Source organism: Euprymna scolopes, chromosome 21 (genome assembly GCF_053919585.1).
Source record: "Euprymna scolopes isolate OS-2025 chromosome 21, ASM5391958v1, whole genome shotgun sequence".
Lineage (NCBI taxonomy): Eukaryota > Metazoa > Mollusca > Cephalopoda > Sepiida > Sepiolidae > Euprymna > Euprymna scolopes.
The window spans coordinates 15,848,675-15,869,658 of record NC_136502.1 but is presented as its reverse complement, the minus strand read 5'-3'; the positions used below and the strand labels follow the sequence as shown (position 1 = coordinate 15,869,658).

General features: G+C 34.5%; 1 protein-coding gene across 4 annotated transcripts in view; it reads right to left on the bottom strand.

Moving 5' to 3' along the window:
• The window catches only part of LOC145242018 (protocadherin beta-2-like), an 828,148-nt gene that overhangs the window by 492,672 nt on the left and 314,492 nt on the right, over positions 1 to 20,984 (bottom strand). For all 4 annotated transcript variants that reach the window (XM_080104908.1, XM_080104910.1, XM_080104909.1 and 1 more), the window contains exon 2: positions 3,588 to 3,628. The gene's annotated coding sequence lies outside the window, so the exon portion shown is untranslated. The remainder of the gene's footprint in view (positions 1 to 3,587; positions 3,629 to 20,984) is intronic.

Here is a 20,984-nt window from a genome sequence, read left to right as displayed (position 1 = left end):
ATCAAAAGCACAAAAATTTGAAACCAATAAAAACTTTGTGCTTTTTTTATTTGATAATTATCGTTTCTGTTTCTGTTTTTAATTCCATTTCTTTTGACTATTTTCCTGCCGTGTCAGTTTGCATTTATTTTTTGTCCGCTGCCAGGAGGCAACGGTCTTAGATTAGAACGGTATCCGTTACCCACGCCTTTTATCTATCTATCTCTTTGACTCTCAAGGAATTATCTGCAGCCAATCAGCTTGAACATATTGCCTGCAGTTTTACAGAAGTCATGAAAGAAGACAAACATGCAGACACACAGACACAATGGCTGTTCCTTTTCGACAACTGTTGTCTGATGTCAACTGATACAAACTGGGGAGAAAAAGAAATAGAAAAAGAGAAATGCCCTCAATGTAAAAATATGTTTCTCCAGATAAAAAACAAAGACCTTGTCCATCAAGATAAGGTTACTTGATATTCTATGTAGCATCATGAAAAAAAAAATGCCAGTAGATAATGAACACATAATTAATAAAACAAAATAGACGCAGTTAATATCGAAAGGTTTAAATCATTTAGTAAATAATCGTTAACTTACATGAAAAAAAAAACTGGTTAATTGTGGTTAAAATAGACAAATGTTAAATTCGACACATTGCTGTCAAAAACTCACTACTCTAAATCTTGACGCTCTTCTTTTTGCCATTATGATGGTCAAGTGATGATTCTTTTTTGTACGCCATTTTAGTTTGAGAAAAGAAATGTTGTTCCAAACAAAATGGCAATATCAATTCATTATAATTATCTTTTCAATATATATATATATATATATATATATATATATATATATATATATATAACCTCTACAACATTCCCTATTATGCCTATTGCTAAACATTGCATAAATGTTATGTTATCTACCACTTCTCCTCCTCTTCTGATAAGAAGTATTAGTCTTCGAAATGAAGAACTCCCATAACCCCTGTATAATGCATTGTATTTTCCTGTTTCAAATTGATAAAAAAAAATCTATATGCATCAGTGTATATTTTTCTATTATCCATTTCTTTTCCTCATATATATATATATATATATATATATATATATATATATATATATATATATTCTATATATATGAAAGTGAAAATGTGTGTGTGTTTGTGTGTTTGTATGTCTCGCAAAAACTTTCGACACAGGCCACGGATTTTCGCCAGATAGGTATCATTTTCAAGCTGGAATCTTCGCCCGACAAATAATGAAAAATTGGCCCAAAACATTAATTTCTTCACCCTAAACTAGCCATTTTTGTACAGGGTGGGGTAGCCAAAAACCATCCTCTCATTATAAGATGGCTCTACGCATGTGCAAATGAGGTCGGAACATGAATTATTTTAAATATTAAAAAAGCTGACTTCCTTTCGTCAACGTCCTTTTAGCTCAGTTCATTAGAGCGCGGCGTTATTTTCTAAAGATTGTGAGTTCGAATCGTGGTGTGAGATGGGTTTTTTTTTTCGATTTTTAAAGGTTTAATATTGAAACAGGGTTATTTAAGTTATTTTTCATATTTTTATCTTTTTTTTAAGTTTTTTTTTTTTTTCATTTTTCAGTTTTTTTAAAGAAGTTTTAACGTTCGTTTTTCTGTTTTTGTTTCCATGTTTTTGTTTTTCCGATTTTAAGAAATTTTAACATCGTTTGTTTGCTTTGCGTTAGTTTTTTCTTTTTAAGTTTTGACATTGTTTTAATAATATTTAAACGGGATGATTACTTCGCTTATTCTTTTTTTTTTATTTACCACCCCCACCCGAGTTCAGACACCTCTAAACACCCGGGCAACGCTGGGTACCCCTACTAGTATATATATAAAAGGCAAATGCGGCGCACGCATTTTTGTATGTCTCGAAAAGGATTTTTTCGCCACCATTCTCGAGTGGGGGTTAGTATCACTTAGAAGTGTTTATATACCCCATAGATAATAATATCAGAGATTTGCGAACGCGCATCACGTCTGGATTTATTTACATCGACTTTTATAAGATTTGTGCTATTTCGCTCTGTCCCCTATTTTTTGTCCTGCTTTTTAGTATAAATGCAGTGAAACTAAATTCAAACCGTTTGTGTTCTCGGCTTTCCTGCTGAAACGTCCAGAAAGCAAGAAGCGTTTGATCAATGTGGAGTTTCTCCTTATATCAGACAATTGCTATTCGATTTGGACACTCCCCTTTAAATGGGGAGCTGCTTCCCCCCACCATCATCTGGGGGAAGCGAAAACTAAAAATACTGCCACGTCATCATAACGATCCCGCGATGACCTCATTTAGCGTCTTCCTGTCAATCAAACCTCTTTCACTCGCTTTATAAGCCTTAACTTAACATGTTAATCAATTACTCTCACTCGTGGTCGAGACGGTTAAGTAGTTGGGTTTTGTTTCCTCCTCTGCGTCAAGGCTTCCGGGTTCAATCCCGCCTCCTGACCAAAACTATTTTTTTTTACACCTTTAAACACCCGGGCAACGTTTTTTTATTGCTTCGCTTATTCTTCAGTTTACCCCCCCCCTATACACAGCGTTGTTATCTTAAGATTGCAGGTTCAATCCGACAGGTTTATTTATGCCATTTTTTTCTTTCCGTTTTGGTTTTGTTTTCTCCGATTTTTTTAACATCGTCTTTTTTATAATATTTAAGCAGGGCTATTACTTACCCCCCCCTCCCATACACGCACCTAAAAACACCCGGGCAACGCCGGGTACTCCCCGCTAGTACTTTCATAAATCAGAGTCCATTTTCTGTAGGCTGTTTTTGAACCCAGTCAACGACAGGTACTTTTGCTAGTATATATATAAAAGGCAAAATGTGTGGGTGCTAATATGTCTGCCAAAAACATTCGACACATGCAATAAGCACTGACAAAATAGGTATCGTTAGGAAGATCCATCTCTAGGACGACAAATATCCAAATATTTATTAAAACCATTCATTCTTTGACCGTCAACTGGGCTGTTTTTTCCAAGGTGGGGTCAGTTTTTGCGTCAACATTTTTGCAAACTCATTATATGCGTTGTAATGACTAAGCTTATTTTGAACGCCTGCGACGTCGTAAGTCACCATGGGCGTAATGGCTAAACGATTGTTTTTTTTTTCACCTCCTTTTCCTCATAGCATTACAGGTTAGAGGCTGGCTACTGCAGCTTTTTTTGTGCTCGCACAGGTACTCACTACTATTTTCATTATTTTTAGGAGGTTGGTTAATTTATTTTTTTTTTTTCGTTTCTTTGCGCTCGCATAGATATTCACTTGATTGAAACATTTTTTTAGGGCTGGGTTACTCAGTACCCTTACCATAAAACTTCTGTACACTCGGGCAACGCCGGATACCCCCGCTAGTATATATATAAAATGGAAAACCGCACGATATAAAACCCAGTTGGAAAAGATTTGAAGAATTAGAATTCTCTATCAGAATTTTCTCAGAGCACTGGGAATGAAATGTTAGAAACTAAAGAATATCTGTTGCCTCACTGGACATATTGCTTCCAGTAAAGCGTCCCAAATGTTAGCTCTTTCGGCCTTTTATAGGAATGTCTTACATGCATTACAAAATCCTTACCTTCAGCGAGACATGAATAGTCAGTTGTGGTTCAGCAATTCCTAAAAAAATAAAACAAAACAGTGATAAGAATAGAGTAGGGTGGATAGATGTTAAGGTATTCGTGAATAGATAAAGGGCTAGATAAGTATATTTGGCTCGACTCTCGTCTGATGATGATGATGATGATGATGATGATGATGATGATGATGATGATGATGATGATGATGATGATCGTCTAGTAATATGTTGATTTTTCCAGTTTGTTATCTAGGATAAAACTTCCCGCTTGTTGATCTGAAAAAAAGATCGCTTTCAAATAATTAACTGGAGCATGGCGGTGATAGCGGCTTAGTGGTTAACAACATGGACTGACAACCAATTTGTTCCTCATCTTCAATTAGCGATGTCGGTGGTCCATTCGAAAAAAAAATCTAACTAGAAAGATATCAGTGAAACGAATACCAACAAAAATCATCTGATCCATACGAAAATGAATCAGCGAGGCTTAACAAAAACAATAAAAAACAATAACAAAAAACAATAACAAAAACAATAAAAAAACAATAACAAAAACAGTTGAAAAAAAACAATAACAAAAATAACTGTTTGTTACAATGATCCTTGGTTATTTTAAAAATACTCCAGGAAGGAGGATAAATGCGTCTCCAATGGTTTTTAGATCGGATATCACAAAACGCAACAGTCGTCACTGAAATCAAGAAGTAATAAAGGCGAGCAAGACGTCAACAGACGGCTTCTAAGCCTCTTCCGCCACTGACGTCACCCAAACGGTCAAGAGAAGCAAACAATTTGACCTCCTTTCAATTACATAAGAGAATAATATAATATATATATATATATATATATATATATATATATATATATAGAGAGAGAGAGAGAGAGAGAGAGAAAGAGAGAGAGAGAGAGACTTATATGTAATTATACTGAGTTCGTGAAATTCAGTAAATTTTCATATACCAATGAATTTTAAGCCAAAAATGGTTGAGTTAAAGAGTAAGCTACAAAATTATCAAATTTTATAATTGAGCATTAATATACTGTGTAAGCAAAAACAAGGCTTAAAAACAAGGTATTGGTGGCAACAAAAAGTGTATTTCAATTTACGTTACAATTGTTTCCATGTCCAGTTCGACAATTTCAAGCATTATGTCGTTTGAAAATTTTAAAAACCAGCATTTCTTCATACTTTATGAATAAGCCCACTTTTGGCAATGGAGCATTTTTTGAAGAGAAGGAAGGGGAAATCCGTAGATAGAAAGGCATGCGAGAAACATCTACCTTTGTTGCGGTTACGGAAAATCCCATTTAAATATTAATATATCGTCTAATTTTCGTATCCTTATTTAAGAGCAGAGTCATGACAAGTTGCTACAGAGAGCCCTAAGCCATTAATTTTTTTTTTTTTTAATATATATCCCATTCGTTGGGTTCCTAAATTAGATCTTGTTATTTCTTTGTTACCCAATACTTAATTTTTTAAATTTTTGTTTCGATATTATGGCCGTAACAGCCTTGCAAAAATGTTACGGTCAGTTTTAGTTTCGTATTAGTGGCAGGTAATGTTTATAGATTATCGTTGTATTTGTGCCCGGATTTAAGACCCTTTTAGGTTCAAAGTTTAATTGAATACGAGAGTAAATAAAATGGCTGTATTAAAGATATATATAAAAATCTTTGTATAATATTATGGGTGAAGTATTCTAATCTATTTATTGTTATTTAATGTTTTAAGATTCATTGTTATTCTACTTGAAAAATGTTTTCATATCGTTAAGTAGGATAAAATGAAGGGAGATAATCCAATTATATTGTTAAGAATTGCTAGTTAATTTTGCTTGAAATTGGGTCGATTTGTATCCTGTAATGGTCAAAGGGAGGTAATTCAGGCCATTTGGTGTTTTTGGTTCATTGATTACTAGAAAGCGTCTATGATTTAATAATTAATTTAATAATTGATTTAACGATGTCTTACTTAACCAATTAAGCATATAAATTTCGTTTTAATCTCAAAGAATGGTCTTAGCCCATGGGTTTAACCCGCCTCTGTTACTAATCACTTAATTCATGCGTTGTATTTTTGGGTGTCTAAATAAATAAAATATATATCCTCTAGTTATTATTCTGACAGCAAAACCATCCATGGTTACAAGTGTGTTTCACTCCTGTGGGAGGATGTCTACTCCTGCATTTAGACATCCTGGTCATTATGGTCACTCGTGGAGGAGGAACCTTTCTCTGGTTTACCTCCAACTTTTTGTATTGGTGTCTGCCATTCAGTTTTTTTTTTTTAACTTGTAGTCACCATTAGCAAGGCTCGAAAGCTACTCGAGGATAAGGGTTAATGAATGTAAGATGGTAGTAGAGTAATGGTAGAATTTGCTTATTTATGGAGGCGGCTCAACAAGAACTTTTGCCATAGTCGCCATGCTAGGCACTGTGCTTGAGCTGGTCCACCCTTTTAACATACAATGCCTTGCCTTCCAAAGTGGTCACCTATTTTAGTACTGATCAAGTATCGGTGATCTAAAATATACAATTACGATATATATATATATATATATATATATATATATATATATATATATATATATATATATATATACTAGCAATGGGTGCCCGGCGTTGCCCGGGTGTTTGAAGGTGTATGTTGAGCAAAAAAAAAAACGGTAATTTTTTTTTAACTTTGACCCCTATTATGACCATTAAAAAGTTATTGTTTTGGGCTCAAATCAAGTTATTAAATTAGATCCATGTCCAAGGAACCAATATCTAAAATATCAAGTGTTTAGACCCAAAATTGGCAGAGGAGTTTGGTAGAGTTCTCAAAGGTCAAATCGTTGAACTTTGACCCCTTAACGGCCAAATTTCTGACCGAAAACCGATCACATCGATTTTCCCAAATCTCAGTACCCTGTATATCAAATTTCGAGTCTGTAGACTAAAAATTGACAGTTATTTCGTAGGCAAATGTACACAGACACACACACAGACACGTTCACGTTTATAGATATATATATAGATAGATAGATAGATAGATAGATAGATATGTGTGTGTGTGTGTGTGTGTGTGTGTGTCCATTCTTTCAAACTTTATCTCCTCCAAGACGGAAGGTCACAGTGGCGTGAGGCAGCTAAAATGATTGCATTTTTTTTTTTTTTTGTGGATTGGTCTTTAAAAAAATGAGAACTTCACAAGCATAAGTCGACTTAAACTACTCTTCTAGGCACGCACAAATACACACACACACGCGCGCGCGCACATTAGCAGCAGAATGTTAGTTAGAAGCTCCGACTGCCATTTAGACGGTCGGGTTTTGATCTTGGCTTGAGGTAGTAGCTGCACTGATGAGCTTTGATACAGCAAAACCGTACTGTATGTGGATGACTATATATATATATATATATGTGTGTGTGTGTGTTTGCGTGCGTGTATATGTTCGCTAATCTTAGTTTATTTTTAGCTTTTTCCTATACAACAGACAATGGCTGGTTCGGTAAATGTCTCAGACTGGAATGCCAAAAATTTAATTTCTGTTTCGATTCTAGCTGATGGCACCCAACACCATTTTTTTTTTTTTTTTTAATTTTTAAATCACGACTATATATTGGGTACAATATAATGAAATAATCGATAAAGAATTAACTCTATAATAATAAATACGAAATCTGCATAAATTAAAATATCATATTTAAGTGTATTTTACGACCGGGCAACGCCGGGCGGTTCCTACTAGATATTTATAAATCTTGTTACTATATAAGTTCATATAGAAAAAAAAACATGAGTTATATTTTGATTTTTAATATTCATAAGTCGTAGAAATTTTTTATTTTTTTTTATTTATTTTTTTTCGATTCATTAATCTTATTATATATCCGTCTTGGAAGAATAATCGGTTGGTCTAATATATATTTGAGAAAATAGTTATGGATAGTCAGCCCTGCAGAAGCAATGTGGCGATGGAAGAGCCTTAAGAATCATTTTTATTTATTTATTAAATTAAAAACTCATCGCTGAAAAATGTGAAGAGTGTTTTACGAAACACTTGATCAAACATGTTTTTAATGATGCAAGATTTCTGCGTTGAACGTGAATTTTGAACGGTAAATGAAATAAATATTGAATTGCTTATACATGTGTTAAAGGTCAGCATCGATCAAACACGATTTTCTTGGATCAGGGGTTGGGAAGAAACTTGGAAAAAATCTAAATAAAATTATTTATTTCATTATTTATTATGAAAATGAGGTGGCTATAGAAGAGAGGGGTCAGTGCGATAGGAAGTAGATAAATGCAAGAAGAGAGAGAGAGAATAAACAGAAGTAATGAACTAGTGAATGGGGGGGAGTGAAAGAGCGAGAGTAAAATAAAAGGAGAGAGAGCGGGGAAGAGGGAGGGGGGAGGAGAATGAAGAAAAGAAAAAAAATAGTGAATGGTTTGGCGGAAGGTAACGAAAGAGCGAGGGTAGAAAAGCGAGAGAAAATAGAAAGGAAAGGCGGGGACGAGAAACGAGGGGGTAAATAAATTGAGAGAACGAGAAATAAAAAGAGCGAAAAAGGACACAAGTAGAGGAAGAGAATAGAGAAAGAAATTGGAAGAGTGGGATACTGAAGAAGAAGAAGAAGAAGAAGAAGAAGAAGAAGAAGAAGAAGAAGAAGAAGAAGAAGAAGAAGAAGAAGAAGAAGAAGAAGAGACATGTGAATATATAGAGAGGGAAGGAATAGTAAGGCAGGGAAGTATTGAGGTAAAAGAGAAAAATAGAAGTAGATTAAAAGCATAGAGGAGGAAGGAGGCACAAGAGAGGAGGAAGGAGACACAAGTGGGGAGGGGGTTAGTGAAAGAGGGATAGAGATTTAGACAGAATGTGCGTTTTTTTTAAATATTTTTTACTTCGGAGTCACTGTTTATCCAGAGCAGTCTGGGAGGTCACTCTGGCATAATAGTTAAGATAGTTAAGTGTTAGGTAGATGGTGAGACAACGTGATCAGTTATGGTGGAACTTGGATAGAGTTAAATCATTTAAGAATAAATGTAAATGTGGACTCATCTCCTTAGAGGAAAAGTAATTAACAAAATATTCAATATGGCTTGAAATAATTTTGCTGTTCACCACATACAAAGAAAATATCTTAAAGATTAAATCTTTTAAATGACATACAGAAAGGGTTGGAACAAAGAAAGGATATGATATTTTGGTATCCGAATAAAAAGGAATGATGTTGTTAGATTCCGAATTGTTTGAAGAAATCCACATTGAAGGTAAATTCAAATTCTTTTCGATATAGCATCCTGGGGAATTAGTAATGATCCTTTGACAATGGATGATCATAGATTTATTACGCCTCATGTTTTGGTGGTGTAATATCCAAAGAAAGTATCCGCTGAAATGCGTTCTCTGTTATAAAATAAAATCCAAACGTTTAAAATGAATATTTCAATATGTCATGTTTTATTCATATTTTAATTATAAAAGAAAAAAACAAACGAATTCAAGATACTTTCTCTGTCCGCCATAGCACTCGAAGACTAACACATTAGAACGGTTACATAGACACCAACAACACAAAAGCCTCACTCATTGAACACAAAATAACTAGCAAGTTCATTCATCATAAACTGGGAATGAAGAAAGAAATCCAGATAAAAAGGAGAAATACTGAATAATAACTTACTTACACTCCTCCATCTCTCTCTCTCTCTCTCTCTCTCTCTCTCTCTCTCTCTCTCTCTCTCTCTCTCTCTCTCTGTTTTATCCTATTTGATTTCAGCAATTTACAAATATTTACAAAAAGTACGCAAATTTGTACATAATACAAAGCTATTAAAATGAACTAGCCGGGCCTGTGGAAATTCCACAGAGGACTCATTCATAATATTGATGTATAATAATATTGATGTGTAATATATTGATGTTGGCATTCTGTAGATATTCAACGTTCTGATATTATTGTAGCTCTTTTGTTAAAACTACAAAAGTATTTATCTAAGCTAGCTAGGGACGCCGGCGGTAAAGTATGTTTAAATATGCTATTTTAATTCTTGCAGAATTCGTATGTATGTAGAGTTAATGTTCTATCGATTTTTTATATTTTAAAGTTGCGATTTCAAAAATCAAAAAATATCTATATGACTTGAGTTCCTTCAGCTATAATCGAAACCGAAACCAAAACGTATGAAGAATTCTTGGTCAAATAATTTATTACAAGAAATGGAAATCCATAATAATCAAACGATAATCACTCGGATGTAAGCGTGACACACAAAATAAATAAATAACGCACTCTATCCTATTAATATATACACAGACGGCAAAAAGAAAGTCCGCACTTGTAATTTTTTTCAAAAACTGCAAATTTAAGCTAAATTTTATGTAACTGTTTAAACAAACCATACCTCATTTGATTGGCTTTTTATTCTTCTATAATTTTACTTGTTTATATGTGACTTCTAATTGAAATATTCTAGTGTTCATGTCAATTGAAAAAAAATAACTTCAAATTGAGGAGGCAAAAAGAAAGTCTGCACAATGGAAAATTGTAATTTAAATGTAACTTTAGAACATTAATGCCACACAAATACAACAAGAACTAGTTAATATAAAGTAGCATCGCCCTTCTGCAATTTGACAGCCTGCAATATTTTGGGAATTCCTTGAATTAGACTACAACAATACTCCGGGAAAAGGGCATCCTACTTTTCTTTAATTTTTGTCCAAAGTTCTTCCCAATTTGAAATTTTATCATTGCATAGCTGTTGCTTGGTATAATGACATACGTTTTCGATAGTATCAAGGTCTGGAGATTGTGCAGGCCAATCCAAAAACGGAACATCATGCTCTTCCAGGAACTCCTTGACATTGCCAGCTGTGTGAATGGGGGCATTTTCCTGCATGAAGATGGGATTATCATCCAAATTTCACCCAAAGTAGGGTAGACAATGCTCGGTCAACATATTAACGTACTTGGTCGAATTAATTGCAAGCGAACTATAGGCCCTGGACCATTGGTACTAATAATGCCCCACACCAAAACTGAACCTCCATCACCTTGCAGCATTAAAACTGAGCACCTAGGATTAAATTCTTTGTCTTTCCTCCGACGGACGTACTGCCTACCATCACTGCCTAGTCTATTAAAGTTGTTTTTGTCACTAAAAAGCACTTTTGACCAATATGAAGAGTCATGATCTTCATTGCATCTGACGAAGTCAAGACGGAACTTTCTGTTCTTTAGAGAAATCATTGTCTTGCAACATATACTCACAAATTACATTTCTTTAATCTGTTTTTGACAGTAGAAAGAGAGCACTTTTAAACAAGATTGCACGGTTGTTGGATTTGGGAAGCCGTTTCAAATCTGTTTCTTAGGCTATGGATCTTGATAGCATCGTCTTCCCTGTTAGAAGTAGCTCTAGTACGACCAGATTTAGGGGCATCACGAAACTGCTGGATTATGGTGCTTTTGCACAGTCTTTTTTATCGTTTTCTCATCACATTTCATTCTGCGGCCAATTTCTCGATTGGATACACAAGAAAGGTGGAGATTAATGAGCTCCTGACGATCACTAAGAGAAAGTCGTGGCATATGGACTAAATGTTACATTGTATTACCTGGAACTACAACAATTACGATCAGAGATGCTTTGTTGTCTGTTGGTGGATATTTTAAACTGATTTAGGGGCAATAATTTAAGCAGGTTTTAAGCGAATTTGTTGCTGCAGACTTTCTTTTTGCCTCCTCAATTTGAATTTTTTTTAAATTGACGTGAACACTAGAATATTTCAATTAAAAGTCAAATATGAACAGGTAAAATTATAGAGGAATAAAAGGCGAATCAAATGTGGTATATGTTGTTTAGACAGTTACATTAAATTTAGCTTAAATTTGCAGTTTTTGAAAAAATTACAAGTGCGGACATTCTTTTTACCGGCACTGTAGATAAGGGAAATAGGATACATTTTATGTATGCATGTCTGTAACCAAAACTATGTCACAGGTTTCAAAAATATTAGTTACGTTTACTAACGTTTTTCTATACTTAATATTGAGAAGTTACCTAGTTCTCTCTGTCCACTGCCAGAACTTGGACACCAGGATCGGAAAGTAAGATTGAGAAATCATCGCCACCGAGGAAAGGCACTCTAACCTACAAAAAGTGTCTGAACACCCCCCTGTCGGCATTCCTCGGTAAGTGTGCCTCAGACCATTAGCAATAAACTAACTCTTTTCCGAAGTGAGAAGGTAAAGCCTGGGAGGGTGGACCTCCTAGAACTGCACAGAACTAGCATTACACCGCAAGGAATGATCTAATCTCTGTTGATTATGGGTTCGAGTACTACCTGTGGACACATTATTTTTTTTTCTAGTCTTACTTATTACCTAAGAAGAATAAAAGCTTATATGAATTTAAATACACACGCACACACACACACACACACACACACACACACACACACACACACACACACACTTCTGGAAAAGGTCCTGTTGAATTTGTTTTTGTTATATTAATAAAGATCAAGCTCAACTTGCCGATTCACCATTTCAATTGGATCATGTTTCTTTTGGGGTGTGATTGTTTTTGTTTTCTGTTTTTTTCTTTCTTTTTTTTTCATACTGATATCATCCTGGCCAACTGGCCACGAGCCAGTAGTCAGCGAATCTCTTTGGGTTGTGTTTAAAAAAAAAAAATCGGCCGATTGATTTAATGCGAAAACGAAACAACAGAGAAAAAAAGAAAACAAAAAGAAAAAAAAAGAAAACAAAAAGAAATACGAATGAAACAATAAGTAAGTAAATAAATAAAAACAGAGAAAATTGATGATTTTTATCTCTGGCACCAAACATCGCATAAAAGAGTTCGCAGACCAACCAAACTGCAACAAAGTGAGAAGGGGAGGAAGAGATGAGGAGGGGAATGATTATTTGATAAGGACAAAAAATTGGATGCCATTTTATAGAAAAGCTGCAGATAGAGTTCGGTATTGGTTTGGTTTAGTTTGGTGTGGTTCGTTGTTGGTTTAATTTAGTTTGGTTTGTTCTTTCTCCTTTCTAAGCACTTTTGGGAGTTGCATAATGTTGATTGTTTCATAGCATACTAGCGGAGGGCGTCCAACTTTTCTCGGTCGTAAAATACGCTTAAATATATTTTAATTCGTGCAGATTTCCTATTAAATCGTTATAAATTACTCGTATATTAAAACATTTTAGATATATGATAGAAAGTATATGTGCGTATCGTTAAAGATGTTTATGTGGATAGTTTTAGTTTTATTTATAAGCCTTATTTATTAGCGAAGGTGGGGGCGGTCTGGCCGGGTCGTTAAGTATGCTTAAATATATTTCAATTCATGCAAATTTCGTAATTATTATTACAGAGCCAATTATTTCTATGGAAATATTATTTATTCACTTATATTTGTTTTTCATACATACCAATCCTTATTGAAGAAGCTCAATGTAAATACAGATCATATAACGAATATATATATACTAGCAAAAGTAACCATCGTTGACTGGGTTTAAAAACAGCCTACAGAAAATGGACTCTGATTTATGAAAGTATGATTGGTTATGTAAAGGAAGGGTTGTAAAGAGATAGCTTCGAATTTGGGGGTATCAAAACCAAAGCAAAATATGATGAAAGTAAAAATAAAATAGATAAACCCCATAATTTATTATACCATACCTGTTCACACTGAAACACTTATCACGGTATTCTGTGGGTCTATATTAAAAAACCTTGTTAAACTTTGTGACATATTTCCATTCTATGGAGGTCAAGCGCGAACGAACACCCCATAATTTTATTATACCATATTTCTTCAAACTGAAACATAATTATCAAAGTATACTTACGCAGATAGATATAAAAAGTCTTTATCAAAGTTTGTGCCAATTTCCATTCTATGGAGGCCAGGTGCGGACGCAGACCCCCAAATTTTATTATACCATCTCAATTTAAGTTAAAACATACTTATCAAAGTATTCTTATGTACATCTATATCAAAAGCACTTGTAAACGTTTTTTTTTTTTAATTTTTTAATTTTTTATTTCCATACTTTGTGGACCAGGCGCGAACGCAGACCCCGCAATTTTAATGAACTACCGTTCTGCCAGATGAAACATACCCATTCTTGTGTCTCGATACATCTTCTATTATTATATGTAATCAGTTTTTTTTTTAAATAGTCAACCATATAGGAGTCTATTCGTGACTAGACACACACACACATACACACACACACAGACGTGCAGCTTTATATATATATATATATATATATATATATATATATATATATATATATATATATATATATATATTACTGATTTCAAAAGTTAAAAACAAATGACTTGGGTGCTATCAGCTAGAATCGAAATCAAAGCATTTAGCGCTCCAACCACGTTCCTTACCGTTTGAACCATCGACAAATAGATAGGAAATATTAAAAATTAAACCACTTCAAGCTATGAATGAATTTGCGCACGCACAAAAGTAGTAGAAATGTGTCGGCAAGTTGAAATGGATATTTTGCATTCCGTGATATTCCTTGTTGAACATGTCTGGATAAGGTAACGAAGTTCCAACCACAGTAATAAGGAGTAATAGATACAACATTTTCAAGTAAAGAGAAAATTAATAAAAATCTTTTCAACTTCGAAAGTGTGTGTGTATATATATATATATATATATATATATATATATATATATATATATATATATGTATATATATATGTATGTATACATATATATGTATATATATATATATCGTCGAAATTAAACACTATAAATATATATAAACATATAAAATTAAACACTATATATAGATATAAATATACAAATATATAAGTAAACACTATAATTATACATAAACATACACACACATGTGTGCGTGCATGCGGGTGCATATTTATTGATGAAAGGAAAACTGATCTACTGAAGTCTTAAAAAGCAAACATATATACAAAATCATAAAATTCATATATATGCCGTGAACGGATGTTAAAAATGGAACGGAACGCAATTTTAGCGAAACGAAATTAATGAGTTGACTGTATAGTCTACCAACAAAAAGCAACAACTCGATTGCTGGTAACAGAAGCATGTTTTAATATTTAACTACTTTGTACTTGTCATATGTTAATAATGAAATGAAATAACTAATATATATATATATATATATATATATATATATATATATATATATATATATATATATATATTATTTATTTCATATATATAATCAATACTTCACAAGATTTCCAGCTACGGTATTACTGGAAATGTTTTCTCAATCATTAAATCATTTCTCTCTGATAGGTTCATTAGAGTAGTAGTTCATGGGCAGAAATCAGAGGCCTGCAGTATTAATGCTGGAGTCCCTAAGGGGTCCATCCTGGGCCCAACTCTCTTCCTGATCTACATCAATGATCTCCCAAAACACATACTTAAATCATTCGTTGACATCTATGCTGATGACACAACCATCTATGGCAACACATCAAAGGCCGTAAATGATAAAGTTCTCTCTAATTCTCTCTCCTCTGATCTTGAGCGCGTGGTACAGTGGGGGAAGAGGTTACTTTTAATTCATCCAAAACCAAGCTTCTATCTTTACATCACCAACGCTCTGATCCCCATCTGGCATCAATTGAAATGGATGGCTCTCGTCTTGGGGAGGCTCCATGTTTTGACAAGCTTCTGGGTTTGATCTTTACTCCTGATCTGAAATGGAACATGTACATCAAATCTGTTGCCAGGGACGCTGGGAAAATGGTGAGATCCTTCTACCGCTCCAGAAGATATCTCACTACTGATGCAATTCTCTATCTGTATAAAAGCCAAGTACGTTCAAGGATGGAGTACTGCTGCCACATCTGGGCAGGAGCTGCTAAAAACAGCCTATCCTGCCTTGACACAGAACAAAATAAACTTCGTGGGGGATGCACTTTTCTCTTCCCTACAACCTCTCTCCCACAGAAGAGACGTTGCGAGCCTGTCTTTTTTTTATCGTTATTTCCATGGCAGGCGCTCGTCTAAGCTCCAATCCCTCGTTCCCCCTCGCCAATCTTTCACGAGAAACACCCGTCTGGCTGAAAATAATTTTCCCCACTCTTTATCTGTGCCTAAATCCAAACGTAGATTCCATGAGCAGAGCTTCTTTCTTAGAATTGCACGCCAGTGGAACTCTCTGCCGCTTGCCTGTTTCCCACCTGACTACAACTTGGACGTCTTCAAGTCCAACATACACAAACTCCTGACAAACCGCCCCCTTAAGTAAGACACTCTATCAAAACCCCCAATACTAATGATTACTACAATACTATCTCATTGATTACTGTACACGCAATAACCCTTATCCCTGAGTGGCCTTCGGGTCTTGATAAGTGGTGACCCCCATGTAAAAAAAAAATACGAAAACTATATAAATGTTTATATATTTTCTGTATTTATGTATTTATGGATTATTGGTTGACGTGTAGGAATAAAAAAAAGTCGTGCGGAATAACAAAAACGTTTTTTCCAAAAGAACAAAATTTTTAACCGATTCTTTGGTCTTTTTCGGTGCAGGAGAAGAACTGTTATAGCCAATGAAGTTAATATATATATATATATATATATATATATATATATATATATATATATATATATATATATATATATACGACCATCCCAATATTTTTGACTTGGAATAAAATGTTCTATTTTTAGTTAAAATTATTGTAACTTTAAAAACGAATGTCAAATACTGTCAAGTTTCCTAGGTGCACAGTAGTGCCAGGTTTTCTGAAAAGACATGCATTTCATGTATTTTCAGAACTGAGACCTGGATAATCACGAAACGACTGACCCGTCCAAGCGGCTATCAGCAACGTCAAGCAAAAAAACAAAAGAGGCAGCGCTAAACGACATTAAAAGATCTTTGCTGAAGTGGATACGAAAACCAAAAACTGTCAAAAGTTCTGGTTTTATTGAAGCTGAAAGTAGAGCGCATGAAAAACTGTTAGAAAGACAGTTTTAAAGTGATAGCGAACAATCGACAGACCACGGCCCAGAACAAACTTATATTGAAGATCATTATGATATAGCAATTGCAACTTGATCAGAAAAAGATTTTGAAGGCTCAGACGCCAACACCGCCAGTAATTTGTCAACATTCAAAGATTTGTCATCGTGGCAAATTCCTGTGCCTGATAGTGTACGAATTGAAATCATCAAAATGGAGAGCGAGCCATTCCAGAATAAGCAGGAACCTTTTAACTCGGTTAAAAGACTAGTTTCAAAGGTTAAAGGTGAACTTCGATAAATTTCTACAACCTGGTTTTATTCCTCATTGTCAAATAGCAACAGGGTTCTACGATCGTGGATGGCTTACTCACTGCGTGACGGAAAGTTGTACTGCTTTTGCTGTCTGTTGTTTGTCAAAGATGACAAGGCTCCTGGAACATTTACTTTCGTCGCTGGTTTTACAGCGTGGTGGAAGCTAAATTCCAAAATTATTGAGCATGAACAGTCAAAGGACTATCTGTCGTGCTGAGAGAATTAGAAAACGCTGGCTTCACGGCTCCAGTTTCAAAAACTATCGATGCAGCGCACATTTCTCTTATGGATAAAGGGAAAAGGAAGTATTGATACATTCTGCACAGAGTTTTAGACATGATATTTTTCTTGCCGGACAGAACCTGGCATTTAGAGGAAATCGCGAGAATACGTCCTCATTAAACAAAGGTAACTTTTTGGAACTTGTCGAATTGTTATTTCACTATGATGCAGTGTTAGAAAAGCATCTGTTCAGCATCCAGCAAAGCGCGGGCAGTCAGGCAATATGTTCATACATGTTACCTGAAACACAGAACGAGTTTATTTCTCTTTTGGCAAAACATGTGATTGGAAAACTCGTTGCTGACATCAAGTTGCAAAGTAATTTGGTATACTTTTTGATAGCACACCAAACGTTTCGCATGCAGATCAAATGTCAACATTAATTAAATATGTACATATCAGCGATGGTGCAGTTGAAGTGGGGAGTCATTCCTGGGACTTTTACATTTGAAAGGTAAAACAGCTACTGCATTGACTTACGAGATCCTCGAGAAATTAGAAAACGAGAGACTAGATGTTAAGTTCTGTCGCGATCAAGAGTACGATAATGCTGCAAGCATAGCCGGAATCCATGATGGTGAGCAAAAAAGATCAAAGACATTAATCCAAGGGCCGTTTTTGTACCTTGTTCTAATCATTTCTTGAACCTTTGTGGGAAACATTCGTTTTCTAACAATCCTTCTTGTGTAACATTTTTTGACAGTCTTGAAGCGCTGTACACTTTTTTCGTTCTGTCAACCGATCGCTGGGATGTGTTAGTAAAGTACACAGGTCTTACAGTGAAAAGCTTATCCGCAACTCGCTGGAGTGCACATGATGATGCAGTGAAGCCGGTGAACAGAAGTTTAACCAATTTGTTGAAGCTATTGAATCTCTGTGTGATATCGAAGGAACCGACGAGACAAGAGGCGCTGTGAACAATTTGTTACCAGCTATATGCGACTTTTCTTTCATTGATTTCTTGTTATTCTGGATTGACGTTTTACAAGAAGTAAACGTAGCTCAGAAGTACATACAAACACCAGGTATTACCCTGGACATGGTTGCTACCAGACTAAGGGCTCTCAGGGTCTTTTTGGAAGAGCAGCGTATTAATGTTGTTGACAATGCCGTTCAGTAAGCACTTGCAAAATGTGAAGAACTTGATATCTCTACATAGAATCAAAAGAAAGAACAGAATGACAGGAGAGGAGGCAAGAGATGTCGGATTGTCATGGCAGGAGGAGACTAAGAAAGCAATGTTAAAGTGTCTGGACCGTTTCCATATCAAGTTGAATACCCGAGTACAGGCAGTGAATGGCATTTTGTTGACCTTTTCTGTCGTTCTGCCAGATAATATTATTTGTGCCCGCGAAGAAGGAATACAATTGTCTGCTGCCAAGTTCACAGCTGTGTATGATGAGCTATTTAAAAAAGACCTTTGTGTGGCAATTCCACGTTTAATGCGACACCTACAAGCAGCTGAAATAAACTTGATGGAAGCCAAGCACTGTGCTGTACTGCAATTCCTACAGTTTATCATATACGCTGGCTCTAAAATTTCTCCTGACAAGATGTGTTTCTAATCGTATCGTGTGAGAGAAGTTTCTCCAAAATGAAATTATGAGAAATGACCTCCAGTCGAGATTGTCGGATCTGGCTGTCCTGTCTATTGAAAATGAACTTAAAAAACAAATAGATTTTGACAATGTCATTGACGAGTTTGCCACAAATAAAACAAGAAAACATTCATTATAGAGCAATAATATCAAACGTATATTCTTTTGTGAATTGCTATATTTTGCATTTAAATGTTCGGAAAGTGAAAATTTCTTCTAAAGACCAAACTACGATGGGGGTGTAGCGTTTTATGTAATGTTACTATATTTATATAATGTTACGATATTTATGTAATGTTACTATATTTATGTAACGTTACTATATTTATGTAATGTTACGCTATTTATGTAACGTTACTATATTTATGTAATGTTACGATATTTATATAATGTTACGATATTTATGTAATGTTACTATATTTCTGTAATGTTACGATATTTATGTAATGTTATATTTATTTAATGTTACGATATTTATGTAACGTTACGATATTTATGTAACGTTACTATATTTATGTGATGTTACGATATTTATGTAACGTTATTATATTTATGATATGTTACGATATTTATATAATGTTACGATATTTATGTAATGTTACGATATTTAATAAAAAAATATTTATCGAGATGTGTTTTGTCCCTGCGGTGTAACACTGTTCTATTTACTTTTATGTTTTTGTTTTATATAAATACAACTACAAAATAGAATGAAAATGGAGGAAACAAAAATGTCTTTTTTACACATGTCTATTGCAAATTTGATATGATGATACAAAACTGTAAAATAGCTTAAAAGTTTTTATGTTACATATGCAGTTTTGTTAAAAAACTGTAAAATAGCTTAAAAGTTTTTATGTTACATATGCAGTTTTGTTAAAAAACTGTAAAATAGCTTAAACGTTTTTTATGTTATATATACAGTTTTTTAAAAAAAACTGTAAAATATCTTAAAAGTTTTTATGTTACATATGCAATTTTGTTAAAAAACTGTAAAATAGCTGAAAAAGTTTTTATGTTACATATGCAGTTTTGTTGGTACGATTTTTCCGAACTTTTGAGCGCTTCTGAGACGATATCGAGAAGAATCGGTATATGATGATGGAGACACGCGATGAAGATCAGAAACCGAAATGACGCAAAACAGTCGCTAACATATGTTAAGGAGAAAATAAGTAAAACACTATTGGTAATGTTAAACTTTTATTTTAACGAGAAAACGAAAACGAATTAAAATAATGTAAAGAAGATAGGAAAAAAGTTTGTTTTTTTTTTGTAAATATTTTTTATGAAACCTTTTAATTAAAATTTTTATTTATTTGTTGTTGTTTGAGGGTCAATGTTGTTTTTGTCAAGGGAGGACATTGTTATGATTTTTTTCTTGTTAGTTATTAATTTTTTGCCGATCGTTAGTGGTCATGTTTATGTTTGTTTTTGTTTTTTTAGTTGTTTTGTTGGTTTTATTTTTTAATGTAGAGGGGAGGGTGGTTGGCAAATTTTCTGTTGCTGCAAGAGCAGACGATAACCGCAAAAGTAGAAAAGAGGGCGCAGAAAAAGTGGAAGGAAGCTGAGGGTTATATTGAGCTACTTGGTTTATTATGCAGGCGAAAGGATCTTTGAATTTGTTTCCACATGAACTCTGTCAGGTGGCTTTCTGATAGTTGCCCGTTGGTCCCACACTCGATTTTGTTTCTTTGCTTTGCTTCCCTCCACATTCTCTCGACGTAGTTCGGTATCGCGGTGTAGTAGGGTCAATAAAGTTTATAGACTCATTATCTTAATTATCTGGAAACTTTGGCAAAAAAACAACTTTATTTGTTTATTTATTTTAAATCAATTTTCACCCCAAACAAGGCACAGTGCCACTTTGAAGTAGGGGGCTACTATCAGGGACATAAGTTGCATGGACATTATGAAGGGAGATAAGTAGCAAGATATCTGTTCACATTACACTTGAACTTCTGCATATCAGTACAGTTGGGAAAGCAGAATCCCAGAAGGGAGTTCCAAAGTCTTGCAGTTCTGGGGAAGAAACTGTTGGAGTAGAAGGCTTTCTTACACCTAGGGATATCTACTGTGAAGGGGTGGGGTTTAGCTGCTTGTTGGGTTTGTCAGGGGTATTTACATCGAGGGGATACAACTGCTTGTAGTTCGTCAAAGCATTCACCATTAAAGTATTTGTAGAACAGGCA